Source organism: Pipistrellus hanaki (assembly GCF_964339955.1).
Source record: "Pipistrellus hanaki genome assembly, chromosome: X".
NCBI lineage: Eukaryota > Metazoa > Chordata > Mammalia > Chiroptera > Vespertilionidae > Pipistrellus > Pipistrellus hanaki.
Window position 1 is genome coordinate 66,716,882 of NC_140524.1, and position 14,137 is coordinate 66,731,018.

Below are 14,137 nucleotides of genomic sequence, written 5' to 3' on the forward strand. Positions count from 1 at the left end.
TTCAACAGTTCCTTTTAGTATTTCTTGAATTGCTGGATTGGTAATACTAAACTCCCTTAGAGGTATTTATTTATTTATTTATGTATTTTGTTGTTGTTGTTGTCTGTGAAGCTTCTGATTTCCCCTTTAATTTTGAATTACAGCCTTTCTGGATAGAGTATTCTTGGACTTGTCCCCTTGCTTTACATCACATTGTATACTTCATTCCACTCCTTTCTGGTTTGATGTGTTTCATTTGAGAAATCAGTTGATAGTCTAATGGGAGATCCCTTATAGGTAACTTTCTATCTCTCTTTGGAATCCTTTATGATTCTTTGTTATTGACATTTGCCAAGTTAATTATGATGTCTCTTGGTATTGTTATTTTTGAGTTCATCTTGTTTGGGACTCTCTGTGCTTCTTGGACTTGTTTCAGTTTTTTCTTCCCCAAGTCAGGGAAATTTTCTATTATTATATCTTCTTTGCTTTAAAGACATTTACTCAGCTTCATTATCAGATTATTTCATTTAGCAATCAACTGCATGGGTGCAAAAATTTTTACATTGAAACCCTTTGTTGGAATGCTTTACACTTTCCACAAAACAGAAACTAAAATAACCTGTTATCCCATTAGTCACAAATACAGTCCTTGAGGTTTTTTTGTTTGTTTGTTTGCTTTTTGCCCATTCACATGAGTATTGTCTAACACATGTCTTCTTTGTAGCAGCTAGGCCCTGCCACTACTGTGGTTGGCTGAGTTTACAAATCTGTTGTAACCTGTAGTTTCTCTGTAACTTCTCTATCTCTCCTCTTCTGCTAAGCTTTGTTTCCTGGAAGTAAGTAAAACCTTCTGCCACAGCCATTAGCTACTGTTGCTGCTGGGACTGTCATATCCACCTTGGTTTTGTGTTTTGGAAAAGCATTGACCTCCACCACCATAAGGGCATGAGCTTCTGCTTCTAAAGTTTCCTCCTTTCATAGGCCTGAAATTTGAATATTGATTATTGAAATTGCCAAAGATATTGTAGCTTGCACCACCTCCAAAATTGCTTCCATCATTACCAAATCCATCAAAGCCATTCCCACTGCCACCACAGCTGCCACCAAAGCCACCTCAACCACTGAAGTTTCCTCCATGATCAAAGTTGTCATTCACACCAAAATCCATTCCATGACCACCTCCAAAGTATCCAGAACCACTTCAACCTCTGTGGTTGGATGAAGCATCAGCCATCTCTTGCTTAGATACAGCTTTTCTTATTTCAGTTGTGGCCACTCACAGCACGGTATTTCTGAATGACAATCTTGTCTACAGAGTCATGGTCATCAAAGGCTACAAAAGCAAAGCCTCTCTTTTTGCCACTGCCTCAATCAGTCATAATTTCAATCGCTTCTATTTTCCAATACTGTTTAAAATAATATCTTAGGTGATTTTCTTCAGTGTCTTCTCTAATACCACCGCTAAAAATCTTTTTCACAGTTAAGTGGACACCAGTTCTTTAAGAAACTTCTCATGAGTCGTCCTTTATTTGGTTCCACTACTCTTCCACCCACCTTGTGTGGCCTTGCATATTTAGTTTCATCCACCTCCTCCACAGTGGCATATATGACAAACCCAAAGCCTCTGGAGTGCTTGGTGTTTGGACCTGTTATCACCACACAGTACATGAGAATTCCCCATTGCTCAAAATGGCTCCTCATACACCCATTGGTTGTTTCAAAGCCCAAACCTCTGATAAAGAGCTTTTGCAGCTGCTCTGGCTCTTTGGGAGACTCAGATTTAGACATGATGACTTTGGCAGGGGAAATTCCAATGATGCTTAAATTCACCAGGAGAAAAGAGTGATTTAAGGAACCTATCTCTGACTTTATTTCTTCAAACAGGTTTTCTATAACTTACTCAGCTTCTTATCCGTCTGTCACCACTATTATGCCAATGTTGTTTCATTTCTTATTGTATTAAAGCTCCCTGAGACTTTCTTCATGATTGTTAATCTTTTTTCAGTTGCTGCTTTGCTTGAATAGTTTTTTTCTACCTTACCTTCTAACTTGCTGATTTCGTGCTCAGCTTATTCTAGTCTACTCTTGAAACATTCCAGGGTGTTCTTTATTGTAGTTATGTCATTCTTGATTTCCTCTTCATTCTTACACGTGTTGGTGAATTTCTCATTCAGGCATTTGAGCATCCTTATAATCATTACTCTGAATTGTTTCTCTGACAAATTGCTTGCCTCCACTTGATTTAGTTCCTTTGATGGTGATTCCTCCTTTTCTTTCACTTGGGGGTTGTTTCCTTATCTCCCCATTTTTTATCCTCTGTAATTTTTCCTATATATCAGATAACAGCTTTATGCCACATAGATTTTTTTAGTTGGTTGTATGTATAATATTATATGCTTTGTGGGGCCCTGTGGTGCAGTCTCTCAGGTTTCCTTAGTTGGGTATTCTTACATGAGATATTTAGATTCTCCTGGTATAGTTGACCTTGAATATTGTTGTTCTGTTCATGGATGGAATCTTCTCCTAGGGAGTCTGATTATGTGGATCACTACCATGCTGTGCCAACCATTGTGGATGTACTGACAGAACAGAAGGAGCAGAACTAGAATGTACACAAGACACCTAACCCAAATATAAATGACCACTAGAGGAAAGAGAATTAGGAAAGAGAAAAGTCAGGAAGAATTATAGCAAGAAAATGGGAAAAAAAAAGAATATGGGGAAAAAACATATGAATAATCCAAAAAGCACAGACAAAAACACCCAGAATACTGTGCGAGGACAGAATCTTTAGATGAAATTTTTTTTAAAAAAAGTAAATAAGATTATAGAATAAGACAAATAGGATAAGTATAACAATTTAGAATAGAGGAGGGAGAAAGAGGTGAGATTACAAGAAAATAAATAAATACATATATTTTTTTAAAAGGAGACTAGAGGAGAGAGAAGATATGACTAAATTTAGAAAGTGAAACAAATTAAAAACTTAGAAGAAAAGAGCAAGAGAAGAGAGAGGGAAAATGAGTAGTGAGGAAAAGGGAAAGGGAATACAAAATGGAGTAGGATTAAGGAAGAGGCAATTGTAATATGAATCAACCAACAAAGACTAGAATAATAACACTTCAATGAAACAGTTTTCCCCCAATTTTTAAAAAGGGGGGGAAAAGTACGGAAAGATAAAAACTAAAATGGAGAAAGAAGACTAAAAAGGGAGGGGGAAAAGGAGACGAAAAAAAAAAGTACAAAAATTTTAAAAATGAAATAAATTAAATTAATAATAAAACATTAAAAAATTAAAAAAATTAAAAATAAAAAATAGAAAAGTGAAGTGTTGTTTGCTTAAGCCGGTTTTATTTTATTTTTAATTTCATTGTTTAAGGTATTACAAATAGTAGTACATAAGTCTATTTTTTCCCACTTATCTCCACCAGGCCTCCTTTACCCACGGCACTTGCCTCCTCCCCCAATCCTCAGTGTCTTGTGTCTGTTGGTTATGCTTATATGCGTGAATAAAAGTCCTTCCATTGATCTCTTACCAGGATAACCCTCCCCTAAATTTCTGCTGTAGTTTGACAGTATGTTCAATGTTTCTTTGGCTCTGACTATTTTTGTTCAACAGTTTGTAATGTTCTTTATTATCCAAAATTATTGAGATAATGTGCTATTTATCTTTCACTGGCTGGTTTATTTTACTTAGCATAATGCTCTCCAGATCCACTCATGCTGTTGCAAATGGTAAGAATTTCTTTCTTTTCTTTCTTTCTTTCTTTTTTTTTTTTTTGCAACAGCATAGTATTCCATTGTATAGATGTACCACCATGTTCTAATACATTTATATGCTGATGGGCATTTAGGCTGTTTCCAAATCTTAGCTGTTGTAAATTGCACTGTTATGAACATAAGGGTGTATATACCCTTTCAGATTGGTGTTTCTGTTTTCTTGGGATATATTCTTAGAAGTTGTATTACTGGGTCAAATGGCAATTCCATTTTTAATTTTTGGAGGAAACTCCAAACTGTTCTCCACAGTGGCTGCACCAGTCTGTATTCCCACCAGCAGTGCAGGAGGGTTTCTTTTTCTCCAAATCCTCTCCAGCACTTGTCATTTGTTGATTTGTTCATGATAGCCATTCTGACAGGTGTGAGATCGTACCTAATTGTTGTTTTTATTTTAATCTCTTGCAAGAATTATGACTTTGAGCATGTTTTCTAATGTCTCTTGGCTTTATGACTGTCCTCTTTCAAAGTGTGTATTTAAGTCCTTTGCCCATTTTTTGATTGGATTGTTTATCTTCTTTTGTTGTATGAGTTCCTTGTAAATGTGAGATTAAACCCTTATTAGAGATAACATCCACAAATCTTGATGTTTTGTTGATGGTTTCTTTTGCTGTGCAGAAGCTTTTTATTTGGATGTAGTCTCATTTGTTTATTTTCTCTTTAGGTTCTATTGCCCTAGGAACTGTATCAGAAAAGATATTGCTACAACCAATTGTCTGCTATTTCTTCTAAGATTTTTATGGTTTCCCATCTTACTTTTAAGTCCTTTATCCATTTTGAGTTTATTTTTGTGTATAGTGTAACTTGGTGGTCTAGTTTTGTTTTCTTCTTTTTTTACCAAGTATCTGGCCAGTTTTCCCAACACCATCTATTGAAGAGACTGTCTTGTCTCCATTGTATGTTCTTGCCTCCTTTGTCAAATATTAATTGAGCATAGTAGTTTGGGTCAATATTTGGATTCTCTATTCTATTTAATTGATCTATATGTCTGTTCTTGTGCCAGTACCAGGTTGTTTTGAGAAAAGTGGATTTGTAATACAGCTTGAAATCTGGTATTGAGATCCCCCCTACTTTATTCTTCTTTCTTAGGCTTGTGTAGATCTCTGGGTTCTTGTTTCTGGGCCACTGGTCTATATGTTTGTTCTTGTGCCAGTACCAGGCAGTTTTGAGAACAGTGGCTTTGTAGTATAGCTTGATATCTGATATTGTAATCCCTCCAACATTGTTCTTCTTTCTCAAGATTACTGTAGCTATTCAGGGTCTTTTTTCGTTCCAGATGATTTTTTGGAGAATTTTCTCTAGGTCTTTGAAGTATGCCATTGGTATTTTAACAGGGATTGCATTGAATTTATAGATTTCTTTGAGTAGTATGGACATTTTAATGATGTTGATTCTACCAATGCATGAACATGGCATAATCTTCCATTTGTTTATGTCTTCCTCTATCTCTTTTTTTACCATCCTGAAATTTTCTGAATGCAGCTCCTTTGTCTCCTTGGTTAAGTTTATTCCTAGGTATCTTAAATTTTTTTGCAATGCTAAATGAGATTGCTTTTTAAATTTCTCTTTCTGTGAGTTCATTATTAGTGTATATAAAAGCCATAGGTTTTCGGGTGTTATGCTGCTCCATTGCCAAATTCATTTATAAAGTCTAGTAGTGGTTTGATGGAGTCTTTGGCATTTTTTATCTAAATTTTGATGTCATCTGTGAATAAGGACACTTTTACATCTTCTTTTCCAATTTGGATGCCTTTTATTAATTCTTGTATGATCACAATGGCTAGTACTTCCAGAACTATGTTGAACACGAGTGATGAGAGTGGGCATCCTTGTCTTGTTCCTGTTGTTAAGGGAAATGGTCTTAGTTTTTGCCCATTGAGTATGATGTTGGCTGTGGGTTTGAAATATATGGCTTTTCTTATGTTGAGTTATGATTCTTCTATTACCAACTTGCTGAGAGTTTTTTTTTTTTTTATCAAGAAACGGTGTTGAATTTTATCAAATGCTTTTTTTTGCATCAATATATATGATTATATGATTTTTATCTCTCAGTTTGTTTGTTGTGTATCACATTTATTGATTTGTTCATGGTGTAACATCCTTGAATCCCTAAATAAATCCCACTTGTTCATGGTGTCTTATCTTTCTAATGTATTGCTGGATTTGATTTGCTAGAATTTTGTTAAGGATTCTGGTGTCTGTGTTCATGAAGGATATTGACCTGTAATTATTTTTCTTTGTATTGTCTTTATCTGGTTTGGGGATTAAGGGAATTCTGGCTTCATAGAAAGAGCTTGGAAGTGCTCCTTCCTCTTGAATTTTTTGTGATAGTCTGAGGAATATAGGTTTTATTTCTTCTTTGAATGTTTGATAAAACTCCCCTGTGAAGTCCACTGGTCCATGGCTTTTGTTTTTTTGGAAAGTTTTTCATTACTTCTTCAATTTCCTCCATAGTTATCAGCCTATTCAGATTTTTTTATTCCTCCTGGTTGAATTTTGGAAGGATATATATTCAGGAACATGTCCATTTCTTCTGGGTTAGCCAGTTTGTTGGAGTAGAGTTGCTCATAGTATTTTTTTTAAAGATTCTTTGTATTTCTTTGGGGTCTGTTATTTCACCTCTTTCATTTCTCTGATTTTGTTTATTTGGGTCCTCTCTCTTTGCTTCTTGGTGAGCCTGGCTAGAGGTTCATCAATCTTGTTTATCCTTTCAAAGTACCAGCTCTTGGTTTCATTGATCATTTGTATTGTGTTTTTGGTCTCTATATCATTTATTTCCTCTCTGATCTTTATTATTTTATTCCTTCTGATTGTTGGAGAGTGGGAATTTTTGAGCATGCTTCCAGAGAGGCTGTGGACTATGCCCCAGATAGAGTTGTCAGTGCTGACACCAGGCCATGCTGGGTTTGGGGCCTGGGGGACCTGGACAGGCCTCCAGGAGGAAATAACATTTGTTACAATTTGTCTCTGCAAGGTCAAAAGCCTATCTCCTGCTGTGCCCAGGCCTCATTGTCTCTCTGACAGGCAGCAAAGATCTCTTGGCTTGGCTCTGAGAGAAACTTCTGACCCACCTCAGCAGGAAGCAGCTACATAAGAAATTCATCATCCATTTTCTCTAAAAGAATTCAAAGGCACAATCCTTTATAGTCTACTCAGAAAGCAATCCAGAAGCATATCTGATCCAGTCCATCCTTACACTCTAGTGACTCTGTTTGGATAAAGAAATTTGCCGCACAAGGACCGAATCCTACCTGGAAAGGACCACCCCCACAGCCATCAAGGTTGACAAGATCCCGATGTGGCTTCATCACACCTGGCTTACAACAGCCCAGGCAAAATAGAGAGTCCAGTACTCTTCGGGCCTTCTAAAGATTAGTTCTGGCCTTCATCCCAGGTCCTTATCTTGTAAACTGTCCCACTGAGTTTATTCAGAAGATAATTAATTTTATCAAACTTATAGTCCTCATGGGTCAACAATGACCCAAAATAGTCAATGATTTGACTCATGTACATAAAACAAGTGGGGAATGTTGGAGAGTGGGAATTTTTGAGCATGCTTCCAGAGAGGCCGTGGACTATGCTCCAGATAGAGTTGTCAGTGATGGCACCAGGCCAGGACTTGAGATAGGGTCTCATGGCCCCTTTCCAGCACACAGGCCTTGCAAGATAGAACACTGTCAGCTTTGGTCATCAATAGCATGATCCTGGTGTTGCTTAGGAGAAACTGTTTTGTCTTGAGTTGCTTGTTCTGCAAAAACAGGATGTGGTAAATGGGCTTAAAAGCTGACCTACACAAAGTGTCACTGCTGCTCTCCAGACTTCCTGCATGGAGAATGGCGGAGCAGTCGCCTAGTCACCTTGCAAGCAAATGAAGGCTCTCTAAATTTTAATTTGGTCTGGACTCCAGTGGTTGTTCACTCGAGTTTGCTCCAGAACATGATCACACTGGGCTTTGCTTCTTGCTCTCTTTCTAATGCTTCAAGATGCAAAGTTATATGGTTTATTACCTGTTTTTCTTGCTTTTTGAGGTAAGCCTATAATGCTATGAACTTCCCTCTCAGGACTGCTTTCACTGTGTCCCAAAGATTTTGGATTGTTTTGTTCTCATTGTTGTTTGCTGACAGGATGAAAACAGCAATGAGATTTCTTCTTTGTTCTCTTTGGTAACCCACTCATTATTTAATAGTATACTATTCAGCCTTCAAGTATATAAATTTTTGTAATTGTTTTTACTGTAGTTAATTTCTAATTTTATGCCATTGTGTTCTAGAAGATGCTTGATATGATTTCAATCCTCTTGAATTTGGAAAGAATTTGCCTGTGTCCTAATATATGGTCTATCTTTGAAAATGTCTCATGTGGCTTGAGAAGAATGTATACCCTGTAGTTTTTGGGTGGAATGTTCTAAAGATGACAATTAAGTCCAACTGACCTAATGTGTCATTTAAGATTGATTTTTTTTCTTTGCCATTTTTTTTTTTGAGGATTTATCCAGTGATGTTAATGGGGTATTATAGTATCCTACTATGACTGTGTTGCTGTCAATCTTTCTGCTCATATCTTCCAGAAGATTTTTTTAAAATGTATTTGGGTGCTCCTGTATTGGATGCATAAATGTTTACCAGAGTTATATCCTCTTGTTTAATCTATTCTTTTAGAATTATGAAGTGGTCTTTATTGTCTCTTGTTATAGTCCTCACTTTTTAAAAAAATATATTTCATCGATTTTGTACAGAGAGGAAGGGAGAGAGATAGAGAGTTAGAAACATCAATGAGAGAGAGTCATCGATCAGCTGCCTCTTGCACACCCCCTACTGGGGATATGCCTGCAACCAAGGTACATGCCCTTGACCGGAATCGAACCCGGGACCCTTCAGTCCCCAAGCCGACGTTCTATCCATTGAGCCAAACCAATTTCGGCTAGTCTTCACTTTTTTGACATATAAAATACTGTGTTTAATTGGTTGAGTTTAATTATCTGTTTTTTAAAAAAAAACCAACATTACAGAGAGCAATTTCTGGAAGAGGAAGAGAAAAGCGAGTTGAGGATCTGACAATCTTTTTGAGTATTTACCCCATTTTACTAGGTAGCAGAAACTCAGCACCAAAGGAAATAAGTCAATGTTTCAATGGTTTTTCTAGGGCAACTTAAAATTACTAAAAAAAATTCCTCCCTTTTACTTTCTAGGTACCGGACAGGGCTGTTTGCTTTCTTGAATGTGATGCACATCTTTTTAAAAATTGTTTGCTACCTCTAGAAATAGCTCTAGGGAAAGTTCTAGTTTATATCTATTTGTCACCATGAATCTGGCTCCTTGAGATGTAGCCTCAGCCTCCTTATGAATCACTTGCAGAATTTCATGGAAATAACTAGAACTATAACCCTCATTCAGTTGTTCTCTTTTATGTATCATTTCTTTAACCAATTTTACAATTTGAGCTGTTTTGCTTATGATATCTTTTTAAAACTCTTCCACAGAGAGTCCATATACTTGCAACTTTTGAAAGGTGATAACATGTTTATAGTAATTGATATAAAATGTTTTCTTTGTATAACGATATCTAATTTTGTTCACAATATTGTGAAGCTGTTTAAAATGCTCCAGGAGCCGAAACCGGTTTAGCTCAGTGGATAGAGCATCGGCCTGTGGACTGAAAGGTTCCAGGTTCAATTCTGGTCAAGGGCATGTACAGTGGTTGCAGGCACATACTCAGTAGGGGGTGTGCAAGAGGCAGCTGATAGACAATTCTCTCTCATCTATGTTTCTAACTATCTCTCTCTCTTCCTCTCTCTGTAAAAAATCAATAAAATATATATTTTTAAAAAATAAAATAAAAAATAAAATGCTCCAGGAGAATGTTCTCTAGTGCAATATCAATATCAGTATCCTCAGCAGATGGGAATGTAGCAATCAATAAAATGGAGATATTTTCAGACCAAATATTGTTGAAAAGATCTCTCAGCTTCTTATCAGGTAGCTCTTTCCCAATGATGGGCACAGCCATCCCTTAGATTTTTTTCTAATAACATATGTTCAAAGTTTAATTGATGCTCTTTTCAAAGGTCTTGTATTTTCTTTCTGCTAATTAGATCCTCACATTTTCTCATAGTTTCTACTGTAAGCTTCTCTTTAAGATTCTTCAAATAATCTTCAAATCTTACTTTCCACTGAGCTAAGGTATCTCTATCTCTGTCCTCTTGAAAGTACCTTTCAAGTTCTTCCTTAATGGCTTCATGTTTATCCACAATTTTATTGTCAATCAAACTTTTCTTGATCTTCTCAGCTTCTCCATTCCGGATCTGGCTGGACAGCTGCATATATAAGTCCAGCACGTGGCATCTCAGCTTCTCCTTTTCACAGTTGGATGATAAGACTGCCATCAAAGGATGCTGCTTTGGTGCTTAGCCTGACATTCCCATAATGCAGCTTCCTCCTCTACCTCTCAGTCAGCCATTCTACTTGTCTCCATGTATCCTCTACCTTTCTTTGTTGTGAGCTGTCTCCCCATCTGTACTAAATTTGTTAATTCTGGGTGGATGTTCCCTGATTTAGTTGTAAATCCAGTCTGGCCCCAGGATGAGGTTCGCAACAGGTCTTCCTATTTGGCCACCATTTCTTTATTCTCCCAAGTCCCCTTAGAGTGCTATCAACAGCAACATGAATAAAAACGTAAAGGGCCTTTTTTGTTCTTGAAATTTTTCTGATATATCAGGAGCAACCCACTTCTTTAAGTCTTTTGCCAATGACTGCAGGAACATGAATGTTGGCATATAGTCAACTACTGTTGCCTCTGGGGTAAAGGAGGGCATGTATCTCTGTGATATAAACTTAAAGTTGCATTTCCAAAATTCTTCCCTCTTAACCTACCTTTTTTGTCATTTTAAAAAATTAAGACTTTATTTATTAAATGCAGTTTTAAGTTCACAACAAGATTATGGCAGGAGATACAGAGATTTTTCATATTCTCCCTGCCCCTTCACATGCATAGCCTTCACCATTATTCACCAACTCCATAAGAGTAGTTCACTTTCTACAGTTGAAGAATCTACATTGACATAGTGTAATCACCCATAATTCACAGTTTGAATTGTGGTTCATTTTTGGTGTTCTACTTTCTGTAGGTTTGGAGAAATATTCACTATGTTCCACATATTCACCCATCCCTGAACTCCAGTCACAGACAACATTAATCTTTTTATTGTCTTCATAGTTTTCCCCTTTAATGAACATCATAGTATTTAATCACACACTTTGTAATTTTTTTGAGATGGGCTTCTTCCACTCTAATATGCATTTACATTTTCCTTTTTTAATTTTTTTTACTTTATTGTTTTATTGATTAAGGTATTACATATGTGTCCTTATTTCTCCAGTGCCTCCCTACCTCCACAATTATGCCATTACCCCCCTTGCATGCATACAAGACCTTTGGTTGATCTCTTCCCCTTATCCCTCCCCTCCCCTACCTTCCCTCTGAGGTTTGACAGTCTTATCGATGCTTATCTGTCTCCCGATCTGTTCTTGTTCATCAGTTTATTTTGTTCATTATATTCCACAAATGAGTGAGGTCATGTGATATTTATCTTTCTATAACTGGTTTATTTCGCTTAGCATAATGCTCTCCAGTTCCATCCATCCTGTTGCAAATGTTAAGAATTCCTTATTTTTTTTTTTTTTTACCATAGTGTACTATTCCATTATATAGATGTACCAATTTTTTTTAATCCGCTCATCTGCTGATGGGCACTTAAACTGTTTCCAAATCTTAGCTATGGTAAATTTTGCTACTATGAACATAGGGTGCACATATCCTTTCTGATTGGTGTTTCTAGTTTCATGGGATATATTTCTAGAAGTAGGATCACTGGGTTAAATGGGTGTTCCATTTTTACTGTTTTGAGGAAACTCCATACTGTTCTCCACAGTGGCTGCACCAGTCTGCATTCCCACCATCAGTGCAAAGGGGTTCCTTTTTCTCCACATCTTCACCAACACTTATCATTTGTTGATTTGTTGTTGATAGCCATTCTGACAGGTATGAAATGGTACCGCATTGTCATTTTGATTTGCATCTCTTGTATGATTAGTGACTTTGAGCATGTTTTCATATGTCTCTTGGACTTCTGTCTTCTTTAGAAAAGTATCTATTTAGGTCCCTTGCCCATTATTGATTGGGTTGTTTACCTTCCTTTTGTTAGGTTGTTTGAATTCCTTATAAATGACAGAGATTAAACCCTTATGGAAGATAACATTGGCAGATATCTTCTCCCAGGCAGTGAGCTTTCTGATTGTTTTCTTGATGGTTTCTTTTGCTATGCAAAAGCTTTTTTATATTGATGTAGTTCCATTTGCTTATTTTCCCTTCAGTTTCCAATGCCTTAAAAGTGGTATTAGTGAAGAAATTGCTTAAGCATATGTCTGAGATTGTGTTGCCTTTGGACTTCTTTGATATTTTTATGGTTTCCCTTCTTATATTTAAGTTCTTTATCCATTTTGAGTTTATTTTTGTGTATGGTGTAAGTTGGAGGTCTAGTTTCTTTCTTTCTTTTTTTCATGTATCTATCCAATTTTCCCAACACCATTTATTGAAGAGACTGTCTTGAGTCCATTGTCTGATCGTGCATCCTTTGTCGAATGTTAATTGAGCATAGTGATTTGGGTCAACTTCTGTGTTTTCTATTCTATTCCATTGATCTATATGTCTGGATTTTTTTTGGTTTTTGGTTTTTTTTGCCAGTACCAGGCTGTTTTATGAACAGTGGCTTTGTAATACAGCTTGATATCTGATATTGAGATCCCACATATTTTGTTCTTCTTTCTCAGAATTGCTGCAACTATTTAGTGTCTTTTTTTATTCCAGGTGAATTTTTGTTGATTTTTTTTTAACAGAGAGGAAAGGAGAGGTATCGATGAAAGAGAAACATTGATCAGCTGCCTCCTGCACACCCCCCATCGGGGATGTGCCCGCAACCAATGTACATGCCCTTGACCGGAATCGAACCTGGGACCCTTCAGTCCACAGACCGACGCTCTATCCATGGAGCCAAACCGGTTTCGGCCCAGGTGAATTTTTGGAGCGTGTGTTCTAGGTCTGTGGAATATGCCATTGGTATTTTAATGGGGATTGCATTCAATCTGTAGTATGTACAGTTTGATGATGTTGATTCTACCAATCCATGAACATGTTTATGTTTTTGTAATATCACAATCTTCCATCTGTTTATGTCTTCCTCTCTCTCTTTTTTTCAGTGTCCTGTAGTTTTCCGGCATATAGGTCTTTTACCTCCTTAGTTAAGTTTATTCCTAAATATCTAATTTTTTTGGTGCAATGGTAAATGTGGTTGCTTTTTCAATCTCTCTTTCTGTAAGTTCATATTGTCTATAGAAATGCCATATATTTATTGGTGTTAATTTTGTATCCTGCTACATTGCCAAATTAATTTATAAGGACTAATATTTTTTGATGGAGTCTTTAGGGTTTTCTCTGTACTGTATCATGTCATCTGTGAATAATGAGAGTTTTATGTCTTCTTTGCTAATTTGTAAACTTTTTATTACTTTGTCTTGTCTAATTGCTATTGTCATTACTTCTAGTACTATGTCAAACAGGAGTGGTGAAAGTGAGCATTCGGAGCCTTTTCCTGATCTTAGATGAAGTGGTGTTTTGTTTTTTGGGGGGGATTGAAATATATTTATTATTTGCTGGGTGCTTTATAGACATGATCTCATTTTTTTTAATTTCTTTATTGATTATAGTATCCCATAATTTTCCTCATTCCCTCATTCCCATCCCAAACCCCGCCCCACATATTCTCTTACTCCTGTTGTCTTGACCACTGGTTAGGCTTATATACATGTATACAAGTCCTTTGGCTGATCTCTCCCCCTTTCCCCCACCCTTTCCTGCCTTCCCTCTGAGGTTTGACAGTCTCCCAGTTTGTTTTTGTTCAACAGTTTATGCTGTTCATTATTTCCCCTAGATGGGTGAGATCATGTGATACAAGAAATACACCTATAAGAACGGAAAATGAGACAAGCCATGTGGTTATTCTGAGAGGCAAATGAATAAGTCTGTAATGAGTTTCTTTCTGGGCCAAGAGTTCTTTTGAGTCCCAATGTCAATGTCAAACAGTTCCTTATGTGTACATGTCAGCAGTGATATTTCAGTTCTGCATGGTGGACAAATGGTGGTGATGAAGATCTGACTATCTTTAGTTTGGTCCTGGGTAACCTTCAGTGACACACAGGTGTTACTAGTATGACAAGGCATCTTCAGCATCTTCCATCTCTGGACTATTTCTCTTCTGTCTTCATGGCTGGAGCAGTCCTATTAATTCCTCTCTGTTGCAGGAATCCATAGTCTTAGAGTTGTTTTCTGA

At 36.8% G+C, this 14,137-nt stretch overlaps 1 pseudogene across 1 annotated transcript; it reads right to left on the minus strand.

Annotated features, from left to right (window-relative positions):
- Positions 1–795: 795 nt before the first annotated feature.
- LOC311615793 (heterogeneous nuclear ribonucleoprotein A1-like) lies at positions 796–1,767 on the minus strand (annotated as a pseudogene). Its single transcript has one exon. The product of its transcript is annotated as a heterogeneous nuclear ribonucleoprotein A1-like (transcript).
- Between the last annotated feature and the right edge of the window lie 12,370 nt (positions 1,768–14,137).